This window comes from Marmota monax, unplaced genomic scaffold (genome assembly GCF_021218885.2).
Source record: "Marmota monax isolate L192 unplaced genomic scaffold, Marmota_monax_Labrador192_F-V1.1 WCK01_AAM20220418_F8-fsc00419, whole genome shotgun sequence".
Taxonomy (NCBI): Eukaryota; Metazoa; Chordata; class Mammalia; order Rodentia; family Sciuridae; genus Marmota; species Marmota monax.
In genome coordinates this window covers 49,386-75,913 of record NW_026692021.1, presented here as the reverse complement: position 1 = coordinate 75,913, position 26,528 = coordinate 49,386, and the positions used below count along the sequence as shown (strand labels likewise).

General features: G+C 41.5%; 1 pseudogene; it reads left to right on the top strand.

Annotated features, from left to right (window-relative positions):
• LOC124097448 (short transient receptor potential channel 7-like) overlaps positions 1-25,742 on the top strand; it is a 162,284-nt pseudogene extending 136,542 nt beyond the window's left edge.
• Positions 25,743-26,528: the final 786 nt, after the last annotated feature.

The following is a 26,528-nucleotide window of genomic DNA, read 5'->3' as shown; positions in this document are numbered from 1 at the left end:
AATATCCTTCCAAAGTACCTTGGGCTTATGTACATTTTTTGGACACATATGCCTTTCCGCAGCACTAAGTCCTGATGAATCCAAATTTAAAAAGTTTAGAGTAAAAAGGGTTATTTTAAGTTTATCTTTGGGGAATATATACCCCTTCCCAATTCCTTCTTTTTGCTTTAATAAGTACATTTTAATAGTTGGATGAGCTCTTTCAACTATGCATTGTCCCTGTGGATTGTATGGGATTCCTGTTATATGAGTAATGCCAAATGTTGAGCAAAACTGTTTAAAAGAGGTAGAAGTATAACCAGGGGCATTATCTGTTTTTAACTGTTTTGGAACACCCACAGTGGCAAAATTTTGTAAGCAATGAGCTATAACACCTTTAGTTTTTTCTCCGGCATGAAGGGAGCCCATCAAAAATCCAGAAGAAGTATCAACTGTAACATGCAAATATTTTAATTTTCCAAATTCTGGCAAGTGTGTGACGTCCATCTGCCAAATATGGTTAGGTATCAATCCTCTAGGATTGACTCCAAGATTAACTTGTGGTAAAAAGGTCACACAATTTTGACATTGTTTTATTATTTGTCTAGCTTGTTCCTTAGTTATTTTAAAACGCTTTTGTAAAGTATTAGCATTGACATGGAACTTTTTATGAAAATTTATAGCTTCTTCTAGTGTAGAGAAAATATGTATGTCATGTGTAGTTTTATCTGCTAAATCATTGCCCAAACTAAGGGCTCCAGGCAATCCTGTATGTGCCCTGATATGTCCTATAAAGAATGGATCTTTTCTGTCCCAGATTAGACTTTGTATAGTGGAAAGCAAAGAGAAAACAGTAGAAGAAGGGGAAATCCTACCAGCATCTTCAAGAGATACTATAGCATTAACTACATACTGACTATCAGAAAATAAATTAAATACAGAATCTTTAAACATCACAAAAGCTTGTAAAACTGCATTAAGCTCTACCTTTTGAGCTGATTGTTTGGGTACTAAAAATGTAAAAGTTTGATCAGGGGTAACTACTGCTGCTGTCCCATTATTTGACCCATCAGTGAATATATTTGGAGCATTCATGATAGGTGTTTTTCTTGTCATTTTTGGAAAAATTACAGGATGCAATGACCAAAAAGAGAATAAAGGATTCGATGGTAAGTGGTTATCAAATGAAACATTAGATTTGCACATGATTATTGCCCAAGTATTTAACTCATTAGCTAACTCATCAATTTGATTCATAGTATATGGAGTAATAATTTTATTGGGAGAAATTCCAAACACTCCCTTTGCTGCTTTTATTCCTTTGAGTATTAATTGTCCTACAGCCTCAGGATACCTACTAAGAATAGTGTTAGGAGAATAAGATAAATGTATCCATAATAATGGACCTTCTTGCCAAAATACTCCTGTAGGAATATTTTTTTGTTGGTAGTACAATAAATAATAAAGGCAAACTTATATCAATTCTATACAAATGCATATTTTACATATATGTTTCAATGATTTTTAATGCCTTTCTTGCTTCAGGCGTTAACATTCGGGGTGAATTTGGATCTGATGGACCTTTTAGGATATCAAATAAAGGTCCCAACTCTCCTGTTGGTATACCTAAATAAGGCCTTATCCCATTTATGTCTCCTAATAACTTTTGAAAGTCATTAAGTGATTTGAGTTGATCTACTCGTATTTTAATTTTTGGTGGACGGACCATGGTTGAGGATAATAGAACTCCTAAATAATTAATTGGAAAATTTAATTGTACTTTATGTATTGCTATCTCTAGATTATAATTTTTTTTAATAAGTTTGTAAGCGTGTCATAACATTCTAGCAATGTGTTTTTATCTTTGTGTGCTAATAATACATCATCCATATAGTGAAATATTTGTAGTTCAGGATTTTGATTTCTAAGTGGCTGGATTACTTTGTTAACATAAATTTGACACATAGTTGGGCTGTTAGCCATCCCTTGAGGGAGTACTTTCCATTCATATCTCTGATCAGGACCTTCATGATTCAGTGCAGGGATAGTAAATGCAAAATGTGGACTATCCTCAGGATGAATTGGAATTGAAAAAAAAAAACAATCTTTAATATCTATAACTAAAACATACCAGGTTTTTGGCAAAGCAGACAACTGAGGAATCCCTGATTGAGCAGGTCCCATAATAACCATCTCATTATTAATGGCTCTTAAATCTTGCAATAATCTCCATTTACCAGAATTCTTTTTGAGGACAAAAATGGGAGTATTATGGGGAGATACAGAAGGTTGTATATGTCCTTCTGCTAATTGTTGTTTGACCAGGTCATGGGCTGCTTGTATCTTTTCTTTAGTCAGGGGCCACTGAGGAACCCATACTGGTCTTTCTGATTTCCAAGTAATTTTTATTGTCTCAGTGGCCCTTTCTGAAAATCCAACCCATGTCTGTCTGTTCCTTGATCTATTTGTATTGGTGCTGCTATACCTTGTTCTTGTTTTTCTAATCTTTTTCCTTTCCTAAAACCTTGTCTAGTCATAATAGTGGGTGCATTTTGGTTGATGTTATTTGTTAATGTCAAACCTAAGTGATCTAGGACATCTCGTCCCCATAAATTTACGGGAAGATGATCCAATACATATGGCTGTATAGTTCCTTCACATCCTTCAGGATCCTTCCAATCTAATACCATTGCACTTCTATGGGGATTAGTTGCCACTCCTAGGCCTCAAAGCGTTTGAGTGGCTTGTTGTAATGGCCAATGTTTTGGCCATTCTTGACGAGAGATGATGCTAAGGTCTGCACCTGTATCCAGTAGCCCATTAAATTCATGTCCTTGAATATTTAGTTTTAGCATGGGGCGAGAATCTAAATTTAAAGAAAGCATGGCCCAATCTACACCTGTGGAGCCTAATCCCTTGGAACCTCTTTCTACAGTACGACTGGAAAATTTATCATGTAGGCTGGGTATTATTAGTAACTGTGCTATTCTATCTCCTGGTGAAATTACTGATATACCCTTTGGAGAACTGGCTATAATTTTTATTTCACCTTCATAATCGGGATCAATTACCCCAGGACTTATCATAAGTCCTTTTAGAGTAGAAGAGCTGCGTCCCAATAATAAGCCTACTGTTCCTTTGGGAAGAGGTCCTTTCACCCCTGTGGGAATGATTTGAACTCCCATCTCTGGAGTTAGTACTGCTCTGGCGGAGGCGCAGATGTCCAACCCTGCGCTCCCTCTGGTTTGTCTGATGAGGGATCTGATGGACAATGTGTCCTTGGCACTACCCTGATGGGGTTGCTGGGTTCCTCCAGTGCTCCGTATATTTGTGGTTTTGGGCCCCGGAGCATTGGGCCCCCCTGTCCATTTTTTGGCAATGGAGCCCGATGCCTTTCTCCATGATATCGTGGATAAACACCTGGTCCTTGTTCGTTTTTTGATAATGGAGTACCCTCTATGGTGGTTTGAGAACGGCATTCATTAGCCCAATGTCTCCCTCTACGGCATCGTGGGCAAATACCTGGTATTCTACTCCTTTGATACCTGGTTTTGTTAAACCCTCCTCCAATGGGGCAATTCCTTTTAAAATGTCCTGTTTGTTGACAATTGTAGCATGTTCTTGGCCTGGCATCTAAAGCCTGTTTTACTGCACCTGCCACAATTTGCCCTTGTTCATTAATGTCTCTGGCATCTAAAGCCTGTTTTACTGCAGCTGCCATGACTTGCTCTTGTTCATTAATGTCTCTACATAATTTAATATATGTGTTTAAATCTTCATGTTTCCATGGTCTAATGATATCTCTGCACCAATGATTCGCTTGCTCATAAGCCAGGTGTTTTAGTAATGGCATTGCTTGTTCTGTATTCCCAAAAACTCTGGTAGCTGTTTGAATAAGCCTATCTACAAATTCAGCATAAGGTTCATTAGCTCCTTGTATTACCTTAGATAATTGACCTTGTAAACCTCCATGTCCTTGTAAAGTCTTCCATGCCTTAATTGCATCTGCAGCAATTTGTGCGTATACGCCAGGATCATATGCAATTTGTTGCTGCTGATCCTCATAAGGTCCCTTTCCTAACAACATATCTAGATTTCTCTGAGGATAACCAGCTGCTGCATTTTGCCTAGCCGTCTCCTTGCAAAATTCCTCATTGGCAACCTTCCATAACAGGTATTGTCCTCCATTTAACACAGCTTTACACATATTAGCCCAATCTGCTGGCGTCATGTTCAAGTTGTTAATGGATTCGACCATGCTTACAGTGAAGGGTGCTTGAGGACCATAGGTTGTTACAGCCTCTTTTAGCTGCTTCACTGTTTTGAAATTTAAAACTTGGTAAAATCGCTGCCCTCCTTCCTCAAATACAGGGCATGTTAATATTTGAGATCTTGTCTCAGGATCCCAACTATCAACTGCGGGGGTTGGGGGCCTCCCAGCATATGGAGGTGGCGCTGTTGGTTGGACACTTACGCCCTCTGGTGATAGAAAGGTGTTAGTAGCAGTCTCCTGTAGAGGTGGTGCTGTTGGTTGGACACTTACACACTCTGGTGATAGAAAGGTGTTAGTAGCAGTTTCCTGTTGTAACTTTCCCCCTGATGGCTTTTTCTGTTTTACACTTTCTTTCTCTGTCTGACTAGCTTGAGAGGCCTTCTCTTTTACTTGAATCTTTTCCTCTGTCTGACTAACTTGAGAGACCTTCTCTTTTACTTGAATCATTATGTCTTCTCCTTCCTCTACCATTGTCTGAACTGAAGGCTTTGGACTAAGCAAACAAGATATGAACGTCCACAATGGCAATGTGCCATCTGGCAGAGTCCCTGGGCTTTTCTTTTCTATTCTTTTTAAATCTTCACCATGATGGTTCCATTGTGATATATTTAACAACTCCTCCTTAAATAGCCATGGGCTACATTTTTGTATTGTATCAATGTATGCCCTGATTGTTCTTGATTTTACTGAGATGCCTCCTTCCTCTAACAATTTACTTAACACTCTTTCAGTTTGTTTTTTACTAATTTCTGATCCCGTATTTCTACTATAATACAACCCAACAAGATGACGCCAAACAAAACCGAGACAGAATGAAATAAAAAGGGAACAACAAAAAGTCATTATAGCCTTTCTATCCTCCTGACATGTGCATCCCTCCTTTCTCCCTATCTGTTCCTCAGACGTAAATAGTTTTTCCTCAGATGTGAGCGGTTTTTCTTCCATCTCACTCATCTCCAGGGACAGGCAACTTAAAACAAAAGTGAAGCAAAATAAAAGAGGAATCTTAAAATGGCTACCCATCCTCTCGCCCTGCCCTCAGGGGCGAGCAGTTTCACTTACCCTCAGTCGCTCCCCGTGCGAGCCACCAAATGCCGCAGTCTGGCTGGGCACAATCAGGAGCCACTTGTCAAAAGAAACTAACTTTATTTTTAGAACCACACACGCCAAACAAAACAGCCTCTCAGGAAAAACCCTCAGAGCCTCAACTGCCACCACCAGCTTTCCACAAGCCTCTCTCTCCCACATAAGCTTCTCTCCACCTCCCACAATCCTCCTGCTCTTGAGGCGGATTGGCTGGGTCACATGTGCAGAGCCAAAAAAGTCCCCCAATGAGCAGCTCCGTGGTCTGAAAGGGCAGGGAAACAGCCCAATGAGCATCACCACAGAGGAGCCAATCAGCTAGATGTTGCTGGGGCCGAGGAGCCAATCAGCTAGATGTTGCTGGGGCCGCTGTGAGCCAATCATCAGCCGGCAGCTGGAAGTTTGCTGGCAGCTGGAAGTTTGCTGGGGCCCCTTCGGCTGTGGCTCTCAACAGATAGAGCCCTAATATCCAGAGTATACAAAGAACTCAAAAAATTAGACAATAAGAGAACAAACAACCCAATCAACAAATGGGCCAAGGATCTGAACAGGCACTTCTCAGAGGAGGACATACAGTCAATCAACAAGTACATGAAAAAATGCTCAACATCTCTAGCTGTCAGAGAAATGCAAATCAAAACCACCCTAAGATACCATCTCACTCCAGTAAGATTGGCAGCCATTATGAAATCAAATAACAACAAGTGCTGGAGAGGATGTGGGGAAAAGGGTACACTTGTACATTGCTGGTGGGACTGCAAATTGGTGCAGCCAATTTGGAAAGCAGTATGGAGATTTCTTGGAAAGCTGGGAATGGAGCCACCATTTGACCCAGCTATTCCCCTTCTTGGTCTATTCCCTAAAGACCTAAAAAGAGTATGCTACAGGGACACTGCTACATCGATGTTCATAGTAGCACAATTCACAATAACAAGACTGTGGAACCAACCTAGATGCCCTTCAATAGACGAATGGATAAAAAAAATTGTGGCATTTATACACAATGGAGTTTTACTCTGCATTAAAAAATGACAAAATCATAGAATTTACAGGGAAATGGATGGCATTAGAGCAGATTATGCTAAGTGAAGCTAGCCAATCCCTAAAAAACAAATGCCAAATGTCTTCTTTGATATAAGGAGAGTAACTAAGATCAGAGTAGGGATGAAGAGCAGGAGAAGAAGATTAACATTTAGCAGGGATGAGAGGTGGGAGGGAAAGGGAGAGAGAAGGGAAATTGCATGGTAATGGAAGAAGACCCTCAGGGTTATACAGTGGAGGGGGTAGAGAGAGAGGAGGGGAGGGGAGAGGTGGGGAGGGGGGAGGGTGGAGGATGGGAAAGGCAGTGGAGCACAACAGACACTAGTATGGCAATATGTAAATCAATGGATGTGTAACTGATGTGATTCTGCAATCTGTGTATGGGGTGAAGGTGGGAGTTCATAACCCACTTGAATCAAAGTGTGGAATATGATATGTCAAGAAATTTGTAATGTTTTGAACAACCCACAATAAAAAAATTAAAAAAAAAGCGATCTGTTTTGTTTGTTCCTATTTTATAGCTGAAAACAGAAAGTTGTTTTCATAGCAGGGATAATACTATAATCAGAAATAAAGGATTGCTTTGTATAGCAGGGAATCCTGGCCTGAGATGAATTGAAAGTCAAGGTGAATAGCCTCGTACTTTTGTCCCAGACTTTAATATTAGACCAGAATTCAAATTCTAGTTCTGTAGCTTCCTATAACATGTGTTTACTTAACTATTCTGAGCTTCCATTTTCTCATATGTAAAACGGAAATAATAAAACCTATGTCAAAATGTTTGTTTTGAAGATTAAATAGTACTGTGAAGAATTTAGCACTATGCCCTGAAAATACTAAATTTTCACTAAATGATAATAGTTTTATCAGTACATTCTCTTGGGTCATTTTCTTGTTCAAACACAGTACTTTCTATGGTGAAAAAGAAAGATGAGAGAGTGAAGGAACAACAGCTATTTATTTTCACCAGTAAAATATAGCTGAATGCTTAATAAGTCTTCCTTAATGGCAGCTGCTACACCTTGAAGGGTTTAAGTGTCGAATGTCTCTGTTACATGAAGCCATATGGCTGTTGCCTCTCCAGAATCTTCATGATCAGTACAATAATGATCTGTAGAGGATTGTCACTTAAAAAGTTGATTTGCTCTTTACTATCAACATAAATTGTATTATGTGCAAATTTGGTAGGTAACCCCCCCCCCCATTGAGAAATGAAGAGTCTTGTAGTATTACAAATCATCTACTCTCTCCTCGACTACCCACCTGGCTGACACACACATACCAGAATTTGGCAAATTCTGACTTTCTTAAAACACAATAAGCTTGTATATTTTCCCCTCCGTGTGGCTCCAGGTTCACCAAGGAAAGATGAGAGATGTTTCTTAATGCCACGATTCAGGCTGCAGTATTGTTCATTTGTGACTTCTATTTCTTTATGAATTGTATTAAGTCTCACCCAACGCAAAGCATAGCACATTATTGTCCTTGCTTTTGTGGTTCACCCCATGCCCTTGGAAATCATCTGCATCTCTCAGTGTTCACTTGTGCTCCAGTTATGGGAGAACAGAGCCCCCTTGTGGCCAGAAAACCAATGGTTCTCTCCAAGCTCTACAGCTGCATATAGACAGACCCCAAATTTTCAGGTTGTGATAAAGCCATTTTCCTCATGGAAATGGCTCCTAGATGAAAACACCTAGGTCTGAATAATCATAGTGCTGCTTGTTTTACACCCATTATAACTCTTACAGGTCATTCCAGGCAGGATATTTTTCACTAAAAGTTCTGACCTGGTCACTAGGATCTGACAACAGCTAAATCTATCTTAATAGATTATTGGTGTAGCTTTTATAGTTATAGCTGAGGTTGAAAATGCTAAATTATAGGTGGCAGGAAAAAATCCTTTTTAGTGTCTGTTTAATAGAAGAAGTCACATCCTATTTCATGTTATTCAAATGTGTTACTTACCCATGGAGAGTGAGAGATATATTGGAAAACACATAATTTGTTCTCCTTCGTTGTCTTTCATGAACTTTTGAGTTATGGCCTTGATGATAACATAATATCTATAATGTTGTTATATTTCCAAATGTAATTTAGAATGTGCTACATGAAACTTTGTAGCCCTGCTTCCCTTACTTAAGGTTTCTTACTTGCTCTCTATTTTTATAATTATTTAACAGAATCTAGCTTTGAAAATGAAGAATAAAATTCTTCTTCTTCCATCTCCCTTGGGGTGCCAAGAATTGCTATGCAATATCCTTGCTAACTGCACTTACTAGGCTCTGAAAAGTACCCCATACCCCAAATCCAATCTTAAAAATGGCAATAATTATATCTACTCTACAGGGCTGTAGTGAAAATTACAGCTCATGTAAGTGTAAGGGCTATTTAGGTTTCTCAATTTAAGTTTTACTTAGCATTTCTCAACAGGACCACTATTGGCTTCTTCAGCAGGACAATTTCCATGGTGCAGGACTGTCTGGGGCATTGCAGTATTTTAAGCATCCCAGAAATACTCCTACCTAGTCATTGTGATGACCACAGACAGCCCCACACACTTCTCTTGGGAGAGAGGTACTGCCCTCACTTGAGGATGGCTGTATGTCCTGACACATAGTAGGCAGCTGATTTGTGATGGACACTGCTCCTCATGGCATTAGAACTGCAGGAGGAGCACTTTGCAGGTTTGCTCTGCTGCAAGAATGTCCAGAAAGCAGTTGAAGCCCTGGTGGTCACCAGTGACTGCAAGCAGAGTCTCTGCAGCTCAGGATTGGTCCCAGCCTCTTACCCAGCCAGAACAGATAGCTGTTATGGCTAACATGCCTGACTGGTCACCACTTTGGGGGAGCCTTAGCTAAATCAGGAAGCAACATTCTTGGCACATACCACCTGGGAAACAAAACCCAAGAGTATTTTCTCAGGCATGATCTGATCATTCCTAGTTCTAACCCTGGTTCTTATGTGAGCTCATTTGTTCCAACTTGTGGTTATTTAACAAGCATTCATCAACACCCACTATGTGCCAGGTGCCATGCTGAGCACTGAATATCAGATTTCATTTCATCTTCCTCATAGTACTGAGTTGGTAGGATCTTTAATGTACAGATGAGGGGAACGAGGCTCCAGAAAATTAGTTGACTGTCTCCAAACCCTTGCTCATAGGTGCTCCTGTGTTACCTCCTCATGCTGCTTCCCCAGTGAGTGGGATAGCACCTGGGTGTCAAGTGTAAACACTGGTAAGGGTGATGGAATAGCAAGCAGTGTGGCAACTACCAGAACCAGAGTGTGTACAGACATCCATGGGAACAGACGGGGAATAGGGATCCTGTCTAGCCTGTGGGAGTTACACACCTGGAGGAGGTGACACCTAAGCAGATCTTTAAAGGATGATTGGAAGTGAATCAGACCTTGAAGTGAGGAAAGTGTTCTAGGCAGTGGACCAGCACATTTCAAGAGGAAGGTACCTTGTGTTCTGTATTTGGATTAATCTAGGGCAGGGTAGGAATTGCAAGTCATGTGGTTGGAGACCCCTGAAGATGCCTAATTGGTTTCTCTTCCAGAGCAGATCCTATCCCCCCAGTCAGTAACCCAGATTATTTTCTTTTAGCCAGGGACAATTGGTGGCCTTCAGACCCTCAGATCATATCCGAAGGGCTGTATGCGATAGCAGTTGTGCTGAGCTTCTCTCTCATTGTGTACTTCCTGCCAGCCAATGAGAGCTTTGGGCCCCTACAGATCTCCCTGGGGAGAACTATGAAAAATATCTTCAAATTCATGGTCATTTTCATCATGGTATTTGTGGCCTTCATGATTGGGATGTTCAACCTGTATTCTTACTACTGAGGTGCAAAGTACAACCCAGTGTTTACAACGTGAGTATCCCAGGGCTCTCACCTGAGGCTCTCTCTGGCTTTCCTGGGAATCCTTGGGAGTCTCTTGCAAGTAGTTTCTTACAGAAATTCAGGTTTCTTTGGTATTTCTTGAGATTTAAGATAACTTTATTCAAAGGTGGCTTAGAGTTCAAGTTCTGAAGTTGGAAGAACAAAAGAGCTGGGTTAAATCCTTACTTTGCCACTTATACGCTGTGCAGCATAAGCACCTTCCTTAACTCCTTTGAGCCTTCATTTCCTCATCTTTAAAATGGACATAATAATTATGCCTGCTTTGTAGGGATAGTGTGAGGATTTTGTGAGATGATATAACTCACACATATAGAATATATCTTGGCACATTTGAAATAAATCACCAAGTTAGTCTTGGAGCAAGACATGGGACATTATTCACTGGGGGGTAGAAAGGACAGCAAGCAAGTTGCCTTTGCAACCCTCAATCCCTCGCAGCAAGTATATATATAAAATTATATGTTTATAGCTAAAAACCACAAGCTACCAGTAAGTCAAAAACCATAGGAATATAGGAAGTGGGTCAAAATGACCCAGTACAGGGTATAGTACATTGCCCAAGAAAAATGGAAATTAAAAAGAGAGCATAATACATTAAATAAAAATAACATAAACATTTTTATACCACCATGCCTTTTCAAACAGGTTGTGCTTAATGGGAGGTGGCAGAGGCAGGTTTTCTCATAGAAGAAGCATTTCTTATATGAATTGGAGTCTCAGGGTAAATAGAGTTTGTCAGGTCAAGGCACGTATAGTTTAGCCCATAACATATAAATGGGAGGAATTGATATTATTGTTATAATTATTATCATTAGCATCATCATCATCATATTGCCTGTGTTGCCTAGAAAAGAGAACCCTGGGCAAAAATTGCATGCCAGCACTTTATTAAAGGAAGTGAGTTGTAATCTGAGGAAAATAATACTGAAGGGGAAAGGAAAGTGAAATATGGGTGGAGGGTAAGCAAGGACAAGGTCAAGGTCTCACTGCATGGGCAATACATGAAGCAAGGTATAGGGAAGGCAAATATAGGTTGCTGCCCTAAGCCATTATCTGCCAGAATACATAACCTGGGCATGATAGACCCTGCCAGGGAGACTACTGAGGGAACAAAACCCAAGAATATTTTTTCAGCCAAATCTTGAAGATTCCTGGTCCCTGTGAGAATTCATTTGTTTGTACTTGAGACTTCTCTAAACTTGTGGTTAGGAGTTCATTCAGTCATTTAACAAGCGTTTTCAGTACTTGCTGTGTACAGAGAAGGGAGCATCACATCAGGATGAGAAAGGGAACTTAATAGTCAGATCTTTACCATCTGCTATCTCTCATGAGTCAGATTCATGAACTCACCTACACTTTAAGGGCGGCCATAGTGAAGCCATGTCACATAGCATGGGAAGTAGGTCTGCAAGTTGGCCTGGGTCAGCAGTTCTTCCCACCTGGCTGGGCATACCACTGCCCATGCATGGGCACCGAGCAAGTCCTACAGCATCATATGCCCCTGCAGCCAGAGAGGAGGCCCAGGCCAGGTAGCCAGGAGGCATGTGGCCTGGGTGATAAGTAAGGCACTGATATCAGGATTCGGAGATTGTTTCTGAGGGGTTCCAGCCAGCCAAGCAGACAAAACAACACAATGGCACCCACACACCATGGAGGTAGAGACAGAGCTCACTGACTCTCTGACTACAAAAATTCAAAACTCCTCCTCTCTGTGGGGAATACCAGGCTGGTGGGGTATCTGGTGACATGGGCTTCTATCCCAACTCTTCTGCCCTGGCTCATCTGTGTAACCCTTCTTCCCTCTCCTTACACGGAACCTGTATGAACCCACAGGGCCATGAAAAAGGCCATGACCTAGAGTAGGACTTCTCTGGCCATAATTTTCAACCAAATGTGACCCAAATATCTGTAGAGAGAGCAAGAGATGGGGAATGCGCAAGATCAGGAGAAAGCGGCAAATCAATTGACTCTCTTGTGCTCAGGGTCTGAGCAGGGTCTACTGAAAGGATGTGGCAGGGCTAGATGTATACTCTGACAAAGGAATTTACTGGCTAATGACTTTTAGCCAAATCACTTGATTTATCTAAGCCCTTATGTACTCATCTGTAAAATGAAGATAGGACTTTCCCCCTTCTTTGTAAATACCTACATGGATAGATGTGGCAGTTTATGTAAAGTGGATAAACACAGAGAGTTTCCAGCCTGAGTCCTTCTCCAGACCCATGCAGTTCCAGAACTTCTCCTTGCCTTCATCAACCTCCTACCAGAATCTTAAAAGGAGACTTTCTGACACTTACCCCTAAGAAACCCTAAGCGGTCTGGTGTTTAAGTTTTCCAGTAATTGAAGACGGCCCCTAAGCCTTAACCATGCAGGCACCCTGAGCAATTCCCACCTTACATCAGGGCCTCAGCTTACCCTGCTTCTGGAGAAATAACCATCAAGGGAAGATACTTGTGTCTAAGAACCAAGTGCAGTGGCTGTCAGGCTGCTCAGCTCAGAACTAGGGATTATGCTGCCCTGCCTGCTGGGTGGCCCTCAGTGCTGAACCTCAAAGGCTGTTACTCTCTGTGGCAAAAAAGAAGTAACTGTGTCCACAGAGAATTGGTGCCATGTCCAGTGGTGATAAATGTCCCTGAAGGTGGCCCAGGTTGTGTGGCAGCCTTAGCACCAGAAAAGACAGAAAGACTGGGTTTCAGTCTGCACTCTGCCTCTCACTCGCTATGTGGCCTTGGGCAAGTGCTTGGCCCCAGTTTTCCTAATTCTGGAAGGATAAAACATATTAAGAGATCCATCCATACAGGATTAGAATAAATGGGAAACTTACATGGTTTGACTTATCATAAATCTTTAATAAATGGTGCTTATGATAATGAAGATGGGGGCAAATATGGGATGAAAGACAAACAGCAGAGACACCTGGGTACAGATTTGGCACTATAGACACCTCTCTGGGTAATGGCCTACTTGACAAACTCTCCACCAGCTCAGGCTAAGCACATTATTGATTTAGGGGGACTGCTTTATATCACTCCAATACTCAGCAGTTAATTGTTTCAGGAAGGGAATAAGCTTGAAGTCCCCACAAGCAAATATGCTCTAAATGTGCTAGAAAAGAGCTAAATGCATCCCCTTGACATGAGATGCATTGTTTTTGGACATGAAGAAGTTGTCAGCCTAGGAACAAAAGGTCTTGCCTTCTGTGGTCAGGCCCTGATGTCACTCCCATTTTCAGTCCAGCACAGTGCCTTGCATAGAATATTTGCCCACTAAATGCTAAATGAGCAAGAATGAGAGAATAAATAGGGAAAACGCAGCCAGGTTAAAGGCAGCCAAGTAAATAATAGACTGGGCATCTGGTAACCTAGGCTTCTGTCCCATCTCTGCTGTCCTGGCTGATCTGTGCAACCTTTATTCTCTCCCCTTACAGGACCATGAAAAAGGCCATGACCTAGAGTAGGACTGATCTGGCCATAATTTTCAACCAGATGTAACCTAGCTATCTATAGAGAAAGTAAGGAGAGGTGGCCTGGGCTCTCTGGCTCAGGAAGTTATGGAGAAAAGTAAAATCAGGAGAAAGGGTAAAATCAGTTGAGTCCCTCGTGCTCAGAATGTAATTGAGACTTTCCAGACTAGAGGGACCCAGGCAAAGAGGACCCCAAGCCTTTTCGGATGGGGATATGTACAAGCATGGAACAGAAAGTACAATAAAAAAAAGAGACAGGATAGTCATTGCCTTGGAAGTTCCTGAAATGGGATGTGTGGCAGTAAATAGGATTCAATTGAACAGGAAAAGTCAATAGAGCATTGAGGTAGAGAGAGGAAAAATTGATTTTTGTAAATGTCATCTTTTACCTTTTGACTCTCTCTGGAGTATGTCACCCTCCTAGAGATCTTCTTTGATAATAAAAATCCATTTGAGAATAAATAAGACTCATACCTTAAGGAACTCAAAGCTATGCTAAATGCAGCTATGCTGATGATGAAGACCCCACTCAGATGTGTGCCTACTCCAGAGCAAACCATCCCATGGTCTCCACCCAGACCTGCCTACCCTGTGGAACTTTGAGTTTGTAGGGTAAGACAGAGCTCTTCTCATCTGTTTCTGTAGATTCAGAAGACTCAATCCTACAGAAGGAAAATGTGGGTTGGAATACACTGCGGGAATCCCCTCACCTTCACTTTGAAATGATCCACCTGCCCCCCATCTCTGTTCTGGCCATGTTCAAGGGAAAATTGGATTCCTAAATGCTATTCAAGAGTCCACTTTAAAAGGCAGCTGTTTGAGGGCTGAGGTTGTGGCTCGGAGGTAGAGCGCTCTCTTAGCACAAGTGAGGCACTGGGTTCGATCCTCAGCACCACATAAAAATAAGTAAATAAAATAAAGGTATCATGTCCAACTACAACTAAAAAATGTTTTTTTTTTTTTTTTTTTAAATAGAGGCAGCTGTTTGGTCTAGAAATTCTTCAAAAGGCTGGGAATGGAACTACCATATGACCCAGCTATCCTACTCCTTGATATTTATCCAGAAGAACTAAAATCAGCATATTGTAGTGATACGGTGTTTACAGCAGCTCAATTCACAATAGCCAAGTTTTAGGACCAGCCAGGTGCACATAAACAGATGAATGAATAAGGAAAATGTGGTACATATACACAATGGAGTTTTACTCAGCCATAAAGAAGAATGAAATTATGGCATTTGCTGGTAAATGAATAGAACTGGAGAATATCGTGCTAAGTGAAATAAGCCAGACTCAGAAAGTCAGGACTGAATGTTTTCTCTCATATGCAGAAGCAAGAGCAAAATAAGGAGGTGGGATTTTGGGGGCCACTTCAAAAATGGGAGGTAGATCAATAGAGTGGAGTAGAGGAGCAGGGTTGAGTTGGAAGGGATAGGGATGGGAAATGGGAGGAACTATGAAATGAAGTCAACCAAATTGTGCTGTGTGCATGTGCGAATGTACCACAGAGAGGCACCCATATGTAAAAATAATAAATAGATGAGAGGAAGGCCAGAAGACCAGTGGAGTAGAAGAGGTAGAGCAGGGGTAGGGGAGAAAGGGAGGGATGGAAGAGGTACTGGGGACTGAAATGGAACAAATTATATTCTATGCATGTGTGATTGTGTCAACATGAACCCACAATATTATGTGTAGCTATCATGCACTAGTAAAAACATTTTTAAAGAAAAATAAATAAATAATTTAAAGAAAAAATTTTTAAGGCAGCTATTAGAAATCTAGAGAGAGTTGTCTCAGGAAAGCCTCGCTGGCCCTAGGAGTGTGGTCCCAGGCCAGTTCACAAAAGCCAGTTCTACCAGAGACTTACCAAGATGCAGTTCTGTCCCAAAGGTAGAGGGTAAAGCATATAGTTTAAGACAAAAGGAAAGATAAGGAAAATAAATTTTTTTCTATCAACTCCAACCTCCTGCCCTCGACCAAGCCCTGCAGTAACTCCCAGTGGGTTCCTGCTCCTAAGTCACAAAACTTCCTCCCCACCCTCAAATGCCCATTGCCTTCACCAGCAGACCTCACTAAAGCAGGTAGAAGAAAATGGATGGATTGAAATGTTTCACCAAAAATGTGAATAAAAACACAACATGAACACCCTTAATGAGGTCAGTGGTCTTCAACACACCAGAATCACCTAGGGAAGAAGGAGCAAAATTTGGGACACCTCTTAGCATCTAATTATAATAGTTCTAGGGTGGGGCCAAGAAATCTACATTAACAAAAGCTCTGCAGGGTTCTGCACAGGTAGTATTGGATCACAGGATAAGAAAGATGGGTCTGATCTGACTTCATCACTGCACAGTTGAGGATATGGAAGCCACTGTCAGTTCTGTGCATCTCAGAAGCCAGAAGCTCATTAACCTAAGCAAGCATCATACTGACAGGATTTCAGGTCATGCAAACACACATTTTTAAGCACAAGGCATTGAGTAGATAGCCAGATCAAGCAGTAGCAAGCCCTCAAGTCAGATCCTATAAGCGGTTCTCAATTTCTCATCCTCCTTCTACTTCAGACCCAAGATTCTCCCAAAGGTCTGGGTTGCTTTTCATGGCCACTTCCCTGACAGAGGCTGGCCTGAAGGGAAGGAGTAGAAATGTGGATGCAAAGGTTGCTGGTTGGTGAACTTGGATGCAAGGGTCCCTGCTCTGTGAGCTGAAGCCTGTCTGAACATGACAGATAGCACACCTGCTGGCAGCTCATTATCTCCAAGCCACTTCTATTACAAACTGAGAATAACCAAAGGGGAGGAAGACAAGGTGTCCAGACCAGTTTTATGCTCTCAGAGTACAAAATCAAAGTTTTCCAAGATGTATTGAAGAAATAGAAAAGTTTTTTTTTTTTTAAGTTCTCAGTTCAGATTGTTAGGAATTTTGTTCTTCTTGGGGATATAAATTATGCTTATATCATGGAAGTGAATAGAGAAATAGGATTTGCTTTTTGGAGGTTTTGTAGGCAACTTTGGTGAAATGTAGATATTCCATAAAGCAAGGAATTTCTGTTTAGAGATTGTATGGAAACCTTGGAGTCCCAGAACTGTTAGTGTATAGAGAAAGAGAAACAAAAAGTCCTTAGCTCATAGGTGAAATACAGCTGGGAGAGAATACATAGAAAAAAATGCTCTCCTTCTACAGTCACGCATGGCTTTACAAAGTTACATTCTGACAACTGTAACATTAAGCAGTTTTATCATTCTACAAATATATAATGCCCTTACACAAACCTAGACCACATAGCCTACCACACATCTAGGCCATATGTGACCATTGTCGTATATGTATTCCACCATTTGACAGAAAGTTGTTATATCACACTTAACTAGACAAATACATGGAAAATAGGAGCGGTTAGGGGCAATAAAGTGACCCAGAGCAGGGAAGTGGAAGATTCTCCAATAGAACATGTTAGGCCCCTGCTCTCCCCTGTGAGTGAACTTGGCCTCTCTTATTTAACTCTGATTGCAGATTAATGTGGGCTCCATCCCTCAAAAGATGATCCCAGACAACCTTTTCTATAGACTGTTGTGGAGTCAGCTTCCTAGCAGAGCTGGGCTGACACTTTTCTAATCAAAAATAATACCTCTCTTAAGATTGTTCTGTCTCCCCAGGAATTATTTTAATGAAAGGAGTTTCAGCAGTGCTAGGCAAAATTAGAAGCTTCTATTTTCCATGACAGTTATGGAAAATTTCCACACTGTAAAAGGAAGGGATTAATATGGCCACCAGAAGAAGAAAGCACTGATCCAGCCCTGCCTCACCTATCCAGGTCACAGGCAAGCCAGCTTCTCCTTCCAGTGATCCTGGAGAGTGTGGGGCTAAGGGAGAGAATTGTGAAGACCCTGCCCTCATACACCTTCCCCATCCTAGGCCTGTTCTACTTGCCACCAACTGTCCAACTCTGGAGGCTGAGCTTCACATACTCCTGGCTCAGAGCTGAAATCAAAGCTCCTGGTAGAGGCAGTGAGAAGCAGGAAGAAGAATCAGCATCATGTGCTGAACAACATGTTATGACAAACACATGTATGTATCTTCCCTCTTATTTCATTTGTGCTATGGAATGACAGATACCACTACAGGAAGCCAAGGCTCAGAGAGACCTGGACTTAACTAAGATCACAGAGCCAGAAAGAGGATCCCAGCCCAGATCTTTATGATTCAAGACCATCCTCCACCTTCTGAACTGAAATTAACAAGAGTGGGAATCCCATACCCCTGTGCTTTTGAGGCAGAGGCCTAGTCTCTTCAAAGGTTGGGTCATTTTCCTGTGCTTCTAAATTCTAAAGAATAGGATACTGAATCCAGATTTTGATTATTGGCGAGAATTTGATGATTCTACATACCTGAGCTATAACTGCAGCCTTTGATTCTCCTTTATGTGAAACAAGTGCTCTACTCCAAAGTGAGTTCATTCATTTAGGAACATTTAGGTAGCAGCCATTCTATGCCAAGTTCTGGGTTGGGTCCTGGAGTCATGAAGATTAAGAGATTACTTTCAGGCATGGTAATCCCAGCAGTTTAAGAGGCTAAGACAAGAGGATCAAGAATTCAAATCCAGCCTCAACAAAAGCAAGGCATAAGCAACTCAGTGAGACCCTGTCTCTAAATAAAAATAGCAAATAGGGATGGGGATGATGCTCAGTGGTGGAGTGCCCCTGAGTTCAGTCCTCCCCCTCCAAAAAAATGAGATTCTTTATGCCCCTGGGAACTTATAGACAAGTGAAGACTGGAGAGGAGGAAAGTAGCAGCTGTAACACCCTGTGACCACTGCAACACACCAGAGGAGTTGCTGAACTCCACCTGGCAGTGCCAGGAATGGCTTCATGGAAGGGGTCGCCTTAGGGAGGATTTTGGAGGATGACTAGAAGGCATTCCAGCCTGTGCATGGCATTTTGGGGGAACCACAGGTAGGCAAGTGTTCGGGGGATGGCAGAAGACTAAATCGGAGTCCAGAAGGAGCCAGATTATGGAGAGATAGTCCTCATTAGGTGTTACAGTCTCCACTAAGGCCTTTTTAAAAACAGGCAGATACACTCAAAGCTGCCTTCAGAAAGAATGCTGTTGCAACTGTGTGAAGGAGAGGTTAGAAGGGGAAGCTCAAACCTGGTGCTAGCTTGATGATGGGGATGTGGTGGTTAGAACAGCCAAGGCCCCTTTCATCATGACAGTTGCAGTTGTTAGGAAAGACAGGTGTTTATCACATAATCGCAAGAAAGAAGCATGATAACAAATAGAAGAAATGGTCTGCAAGAAAGAAATCTGAAAGAAGAACAGCTCCAGAGGATCTCTGCCATGGGCCCCAGAAGGCTGTGACAGGGAGCCACGTGAAAGAGGATGTCCTGCTGCACTAAGGGAATGGCCATGTGGGCAGGAGAGGTAGAGTGCAAGGATATGGCCACACAGGGGTGTCCTGCTGGGGCAGCCAAGGCTGGGTTTTGTTGGAAAACACCCCCAAACCAAGGCCCTATTAATAGAAACCAGGGATAAGTCACCCTGTGGTATATGGAGGACCTGGCTCACTGCCATTGTCTTCGTGTGGAGCATGATGAAAGTGTTCAGAGGTGGGGAACATGGAAGGGCATCAGCCTACTGGTTCTCACAGAGGACAGACTTGTCCCAGGTTCCTAGATCACTGTAGAAACATGGGCACCCTGATTCGGAAGCTCTGCAGGCCAGTTTTACATCATACTCTATTAAATTGTGAAACTTACCTCCATCTTTCATCTTACAAATTTAATAAAGGTGTCTGAGGGCACAAGAGCTTATTGAGGCCATTCTATGCAGAGCAACTAGCACAGAAAAATGCATAGACTTGAAAGACACCACATGGTCAGACCCAGAGAGGCTTGGTAAGTGGAAATGATGTTAATGTGTCCAAAACAAAGTGGTTTAGATGTAATATAAATTCTTATCTTTGTATAACTTTCTAATAAACAGTAAAATTGTAGATTTTTATAAGATATTAATAAAGTCTGTTACTACAGACATTCTCCTATCATATAGTGCTCACTTATTTGCTCTCTTATTGTTTATTCATGACATGGATTTGAAAAGCCTGGTACCTTTGAGCCTCTGAAACAGGCTGAAAAGCTACAAAGCTTTGAGGAAAGAGACCTAAGGATACATAAAAAACATGCTTCTTTGGATGATGTCTTCTTGGCACGTTCCTAGATGCTTCCCCACATCCTCCATGTTATTCTCAGATGCAGCCTGACAAAGAAGAAATTCCTACCTTTCTTTTATTTTTTTTAACTAAAATTCAGTCTAGGATGGAAAGATTTAAACTGTCATTCCACAGGAAACTAAACTGCCCATAAGGGCTCCAGAAAGTGGCAGGAGCCAGATTTCCTATGGCATTAAAGAGTTCAGCCAGGTTATTGGCTTTGGTTGTTGGCCATATGGAAGCTAAGAAGGGAAGTGCAGGATCTGATTTCTACTCATAAAGGATTCTTCTGAGAGTTAACTGTGGGTGTCAGAGGATTTCAGTCATATCCTAAAGCTTATTCCAATTGAGAGAGAGAGAGAGAGAGAGAGAGAGAGAGAGAGAGAGAGAGAGAGAGAGAGAATTTAAAAAACTAGTAGTACTACTACTAATAAAATTTATTGTGCCATTGGTAAGTACCAGACAGTATTTTATGCAACTCACAAGCATCCTATTAATTCATTTAATCCTTACAAACAATCCTACAAAACAGATGTTATTATTTTTCTATTTTATCTCCAGAGAAAAAGAGACATAGAGCAGGTACGTTATTTGGCCAAAAACTTAGTCAAACCCAGGTTTGCCAGGCATACTGACCCACATACTGACCCATTCATCAGCCATGAAACTAGAATCAGAGAAAAGGAAGTCAAAATGTGCATCAGAGATCCATTTATCCACTCATGCAATAGACATTGAATTTACTAAGTGCCTCCTGGGTGTCAGCCTGTGTATGTAGTCTCAGATACCAAGAAGGCTTAGCCTCTGCCCCCAAAGAGCTCCCAAACTACTGTGATCATAGCTTGGTCCTCAATATAAATGAATCCAGGCTGCTTTGGCATTGCTTTTGTGGCCAGACTCCTCTCCTTCTGGACTGTCCAAATCAAACTACTTATCCAGGACTGAAGGTAGAATGAGAAGTTGGTTCAGAGGGTGACAGGGATGAGGTGCAGTCTTCCTTGGGCATTTGGCCATCTCTACTGACCTTCCTCAAGCCTTTCTCATTTGGTCTCTGGGTCTGGCCACTGGGGAAACACAGCCCTCCAATAAGGTCTCTTCTCACTCCAGACACCTTCCTCCATCAGCCCAGCTCGGATGGCAGGCAGGCATTGTTTCCCCTGTGACAGAGCTCTAGCGCAGCAGCAGCTATTATCTTCTGAACTGAAGAAACAGCCTTTTGAGGTCTGATCCTCCTGCTTAATTTTAGCCTGCTATGTGCAGATTTGGGTAGGCTACTGAACTGAACTGCTGGGTGGGGAGTGGGGGAGGGAGTCCTGGAATTCTGAAGAAGCAGCAATTTTCATAACCATCACCCTAAACCCTCACCTTGTTGATCAGTTTGTTCTCTGAGGCCCATACACAACTGCCTCTTCAGGAAACTTGTTATTAAAGTCTCATTATCCAGGCAAGACAGATCTGGTAGAGAACTGATTACCTTTTCCCTGCTTTCTGCATGACAAATCAGCCCCAACCTTCCCACACATACACACCCCTGCCCAGTCAGAGAAGGGTGAATTATGTTCTATTCAACATCACTCAAGGGCACTTTTCTCTCTTTCTTCATTAGGAGTACTTCTTATGCCAGGGTGGCCTATTGACTAAACTTCAGTCCCTTCCACTGCCAGCCAAGAGCCAAAAAAAAAAAAAAAAAAAAAACAGCATGGGCTGGAGAAATCAGAAGGAGAATTTGCATGAAATCAAGGTTTTGTGATGATATTTGCAGATAGGAAAGAAAATGAGGTTTGTTCAGAAAAGTAAATAAGTAGCTGAATTATTAACTTCATTCAGGTCTGCCTGGGTTGAAAGCACCTAAGGAGTTGATGGGTTATATGTGTGACTGGGGAAGGCAGAGGCAAGCAGAGCAACGTGCTTGTGGTGTCACAGCATTCTCTCACCTTATTGGGCTTTTTTTTCAACTGGGACCTACAAAAGGACAAACACATGTGTTCTGGACATGACTATATCTTTATAACCTACTACACAATTAGAATTCAGAAAATAAACAAATGAATCAAAATAGTAGCTATCATTTATTGGGCTATTATTATATATTTTACATATATTTCTCATTTCATCTTCACAGGAACTGAATAATAAGGTGTCATTATGCCCATTTCATAGATGAGTAAATGGAGACTTAAATAGGCTTAATTGTAACATACCCAAACTCACACAGTTAGTGCATGATGTTGCCGAGATTTGAATCCAGCTTTGCACCTTTGCCTTTTATACTCCCCCAACTATCTCTGTGAAAACACTTGTGATTGACACAGTTGAAGAGATCTGTGACTCTACAGCCAGCATGGGTTGGAGGAAGTGGCTTCCATCCCTGTCAGTAAAAAGCCTCAATTTTAGCCTTGAAACCTACTAGTTCATGAAAAGGGTGGTTTCATGATAAATATCAGTTAAGCCCATGCCAAGGCACTTTCTTCCTTTGCCAGCCCCAGACCTCCCCAGTGATGAGCCTTCTGTCCCATGCCCTATGTTCCATTGCCCCTGAAAATTATGGATGATGATTAATACCTAACTCAGAGAGCATACTAACCTCACAGGATACTAGGGCCTGAGCCCTTGGGATCAGTAATGTATTATGAGCTTATTTACAGGACCAACCTTCTCTCTGAAAATATATATTTGTAGGTCTCCAGGTCAAGATAACACAAATCTTTTCCCATTCAGCATAGTGCGGCCAAGTTTCATTTATTTCCAGCCACATATTAAAACTAGAAAATGACACCAGCATGGCATGTCACATTAATTGTAAAGCTCTTGTCACTAAAGTTTTTCTTCCCTTTGCTTTCTACAATTATGTCTATCATTTTCATATTGGTTCTTATAAGAGCTCTTTATGTAAGAATGACATCATACATTGCCTCATGTTTGCAAATACAGATTTTTTTCCTCACTTAGTTTTTTGCCTTATATTTTTCTTATTATGTTTTTGATATAGATAAGTTAATTTTATGTGGTCATGTCAAGAGGGATAGGTACAAGTGAAAGACCCAAGAGACCCAAATGATGAATCTAGCTGTCCTGGGTGACTCAAGCCAATACACCCACCTTTTCTTTAAAGAAGGATTTTGTTACCTCAACTCTTTTTTTTCCTCATAAAAAGGAGGAAACAAGGGTCATAGACACAATCCTTTCAGAACATGGAAGACATTTTTAGAAATGCATAGTTTGGCTAAGAGTTCATTCTGGCCAGCCGCTGCAGCTGGTTATTGCTCATGTCCCCATGAGTCTGAGCCCCTTATAGTTGGAGTCTCCTAAAGATCATGGTCAAGTCCATGTCCAGAGGTTAATCTCTAAACAACAGAATAGAAATGAAATAGATACAGAGCACAAAGTCTGGCTGTAAAACAGACAACAAATAGAAATTGATTATTGTTCCAAGCTAGGTATGTCCTCTGCTGGAGGACCAGGCAGAGGAGGGGCTGATGCATAGGCTGAGATATTTGTAAGTATTCCTTTACCACAACACACACTGCTTAATGGGCCAGCTCTGCCTCCTTCTGATTATTGACACAGAATGCCTACGTTAGGAGCCAGGGGTAAATTGGTCCTCAGTGGCAAAATTCATGGTGAGAAGCAAACGAGAAAAAAATACATGCTGAAACCAGGCCCATTTTACCTAATCAAAATTCAGAAGGTTTTCCATGGATACGTTCTATAATTCCTTGCTTCCTTAGTGTCAGCCAAAGTTTGTGGGGTGTTCCAAGGTAAGAAAAGGAAAATGAATTTGGGTAAAATATCTCTCTGTCAAAAGTATTAGCCATTTTTTTACATTGTTCATGGTAAGTACAGAGTTCTAAGCCAGCACCTGCTTGGCCAACCCCCTCTCAGAAGGGTGCCCTCTGGTTTTCCCCTGAAGGGAACAACCATCAGAGAGACCACATCCCTGCTATCCCCTCCCATTTTGGGATTCGGAGTTCATCCAGTGGTTTTGGACACTGGCTGCACTGTTCTCTTCTACTAGAAGGATAACTGAAAGATTATTTTGCAATAGGAGACAACACTGTAGTGAGTCTTGCCACACAGTGTGTGGCATTGTTTCCCACAAAGCAGATACTGCTTCTCACATAAAGAAACTACTTTTCCACATCTCAGAACAGCTTTATGATCTCTGCAGACAGGCTTAGAGACCTGGTCATTACTTCAAAACCCATAACCGAATTTCTCCCTGCCAACACTGAAATGACTTAATTGTTCCAAAATCAGAGCCTTGAAAGAAATCAAAAACGAACACTGACAACACAAACCCAACTTCACCTACCAGTTTTTCAGACTCCTGGATTCATAGGAAACAAGCCAAACAGCTGGCTAGGCTTACACACACACACACACACACAGACACAGACACACACACACACACAGACACACACACACACACTCAGGAGAGCTGTAAATTCATGCAAATCAAGAGTGGATTTTTAGCTCAAGTGAAAAGTACTAGTATTTTTATACATCTTGTCAAATAAATATCAATCCTTGAGATACAGTGATTTTTTTCTCTTTGAGATCTAGTTAATTCTGGCTTTTTATGGGTGGAGTGTTAAAAACCTGAAATTTTAAAGTGAAAAACAGTTTTTTCTTTCTCATAATTGTAACAAAAATTTGGGTGCACAATTAAAGAACTGATTTAGCCATTCGGATGGTATCATCTACTTTGGCATGTTCCAGACCACCAAGGCAAAATCCAGATTTCTGATGTGTTTGAGGTCATAAATCCAATACATGGGCATAGCCATAAATATGGCCGGTGAAATGTGTTTGGGTTTTAGGCTTAAAATAACTGTATTTCAGTAACTTCAGAGTCTCAAAAGAGTCCAAGAACAATATTCTAAAAGCCAGATCTTATCTAAATTTCTGTCAAAGCATGTGTAGCATCCACCTGAATGCACCACAGGGGGAGATTTGTGCAGTTACTTGATGGATTTTAAAAATGTGGACTCCTAACTTTCATTTCTAATAATTCCATCCTAGTTTAGAAGACTTAATATATGCAGCTAGCCTCAAGTATGTGCAATGGAGGTAAAAATGAGCCTACCACACAGGTGGCCATGAAGCTGATGTGAGCTGTTCTAAGCCAAGTGCCCAGTGAATGCCAGGCCCCAAGGAAACTAGCTCCATCTGTGGACACTGCCCACCTCCCCAGGTCACAGCCCTCGCTCCCCTTCACCTGGGGCTGTGTAGACTGAGACAAGATGCTTCAGAGTCTACTGAAGGAACAGGGTGTTTTCCAAGGCTAATAATGCTTTTGAGCAAACATTAGCCCTGGTGTTTAATTTTAGATGTTTAATTAATTACAGCAAGATAAAAAATAATACCTCAGTCAGGAGTCCCAATTAATAGATTGAATGGAAAAGAAATTGCCATTTATAATACTCGGAATTTCCAAGTTTTCTTAGAAATCTGAAGATCTCATTATTTCAGAACATATACCCTACCAACCAGCCCCATCCCCACTCCAGGGGGACCACTAAAGTCTGGGCAAGGACAGCATTATTAAAGTGTAAGCCCACACGGACCTCATAAAAGGACTGTCTGTTTCCTTGTAGGGTTGAAGAAAGTTTTAAAACCTTATTTTGGTCCATATTTGGCTTATCTGAAGTGGTCTCGGTGGTGCTGAAATATGACCACAAATTCATCGAGAACATCGGCTACATTCTCTATGGCGTTTATAACATCACCATGGTGGTAGTGCTGCTCAACATGCTCATAGCCATGATCAACAACTCCTATCAGGAAACTGAGGTAAGGCCAGCTCATTGAAAATGAACTCCCTCTCTTGGTTAATTGACATTGATACTTTGAGCAACGTGGGCAATGATGTCAGAAGCCTGTGTCTTATTAAATGTTAAATTGGAACAATAAGCACCAGACATTCTTTGGGGACAGCTCCAAGAAGTGCTTCTAGTCAGTCTGCTGCATGGCATGGCTGGAACCACCACATAAAGTTCTCAATGAAATCAGAAAGAACTGGGATCATGAATCATGCCTCTTTGTCACATGTCCCTCAGACATCATACAAGTGGCCCAGAGCACATAAGAATGACTATCTTTCAGCCCACTCCCCGTTTGCCTCTCACATGTTGTTTATTAGGCACCTACTGTATGCCAAACCTGTGCTAGGCACTAGTAACACAAAGATGACTAAGACACAATCTCTGCCTCCAGGAGCTCATGGTCCAATGAGAAAAACAGGTATGGCCAGCAGCAAATGATAATGCTGTGGGTTAATGCAACCACGTGCAGAAAATGCAACGCAAAGAGAAAGGACTGTGAGGGAAGGAAGCTTCTAGAGGTGATATTTGATGGTTATTTAAAGATGAAAACAATTTTTCAGGCAGATAAAGGAGTCAAGAGAAAAGTATTGGGGCAATGTGTCCAAAATCTAAGATAGATAAACCATAGGCTTTTGATGGCAGTCTTGATTAAAGCATCATGAAATTTAAAACAACCTAAATGAGTCTTAATAGGAATTCAGTTAAATAGATTATGATATATCTGAACAAAAGGATACTTGTGAAACTTTATTTT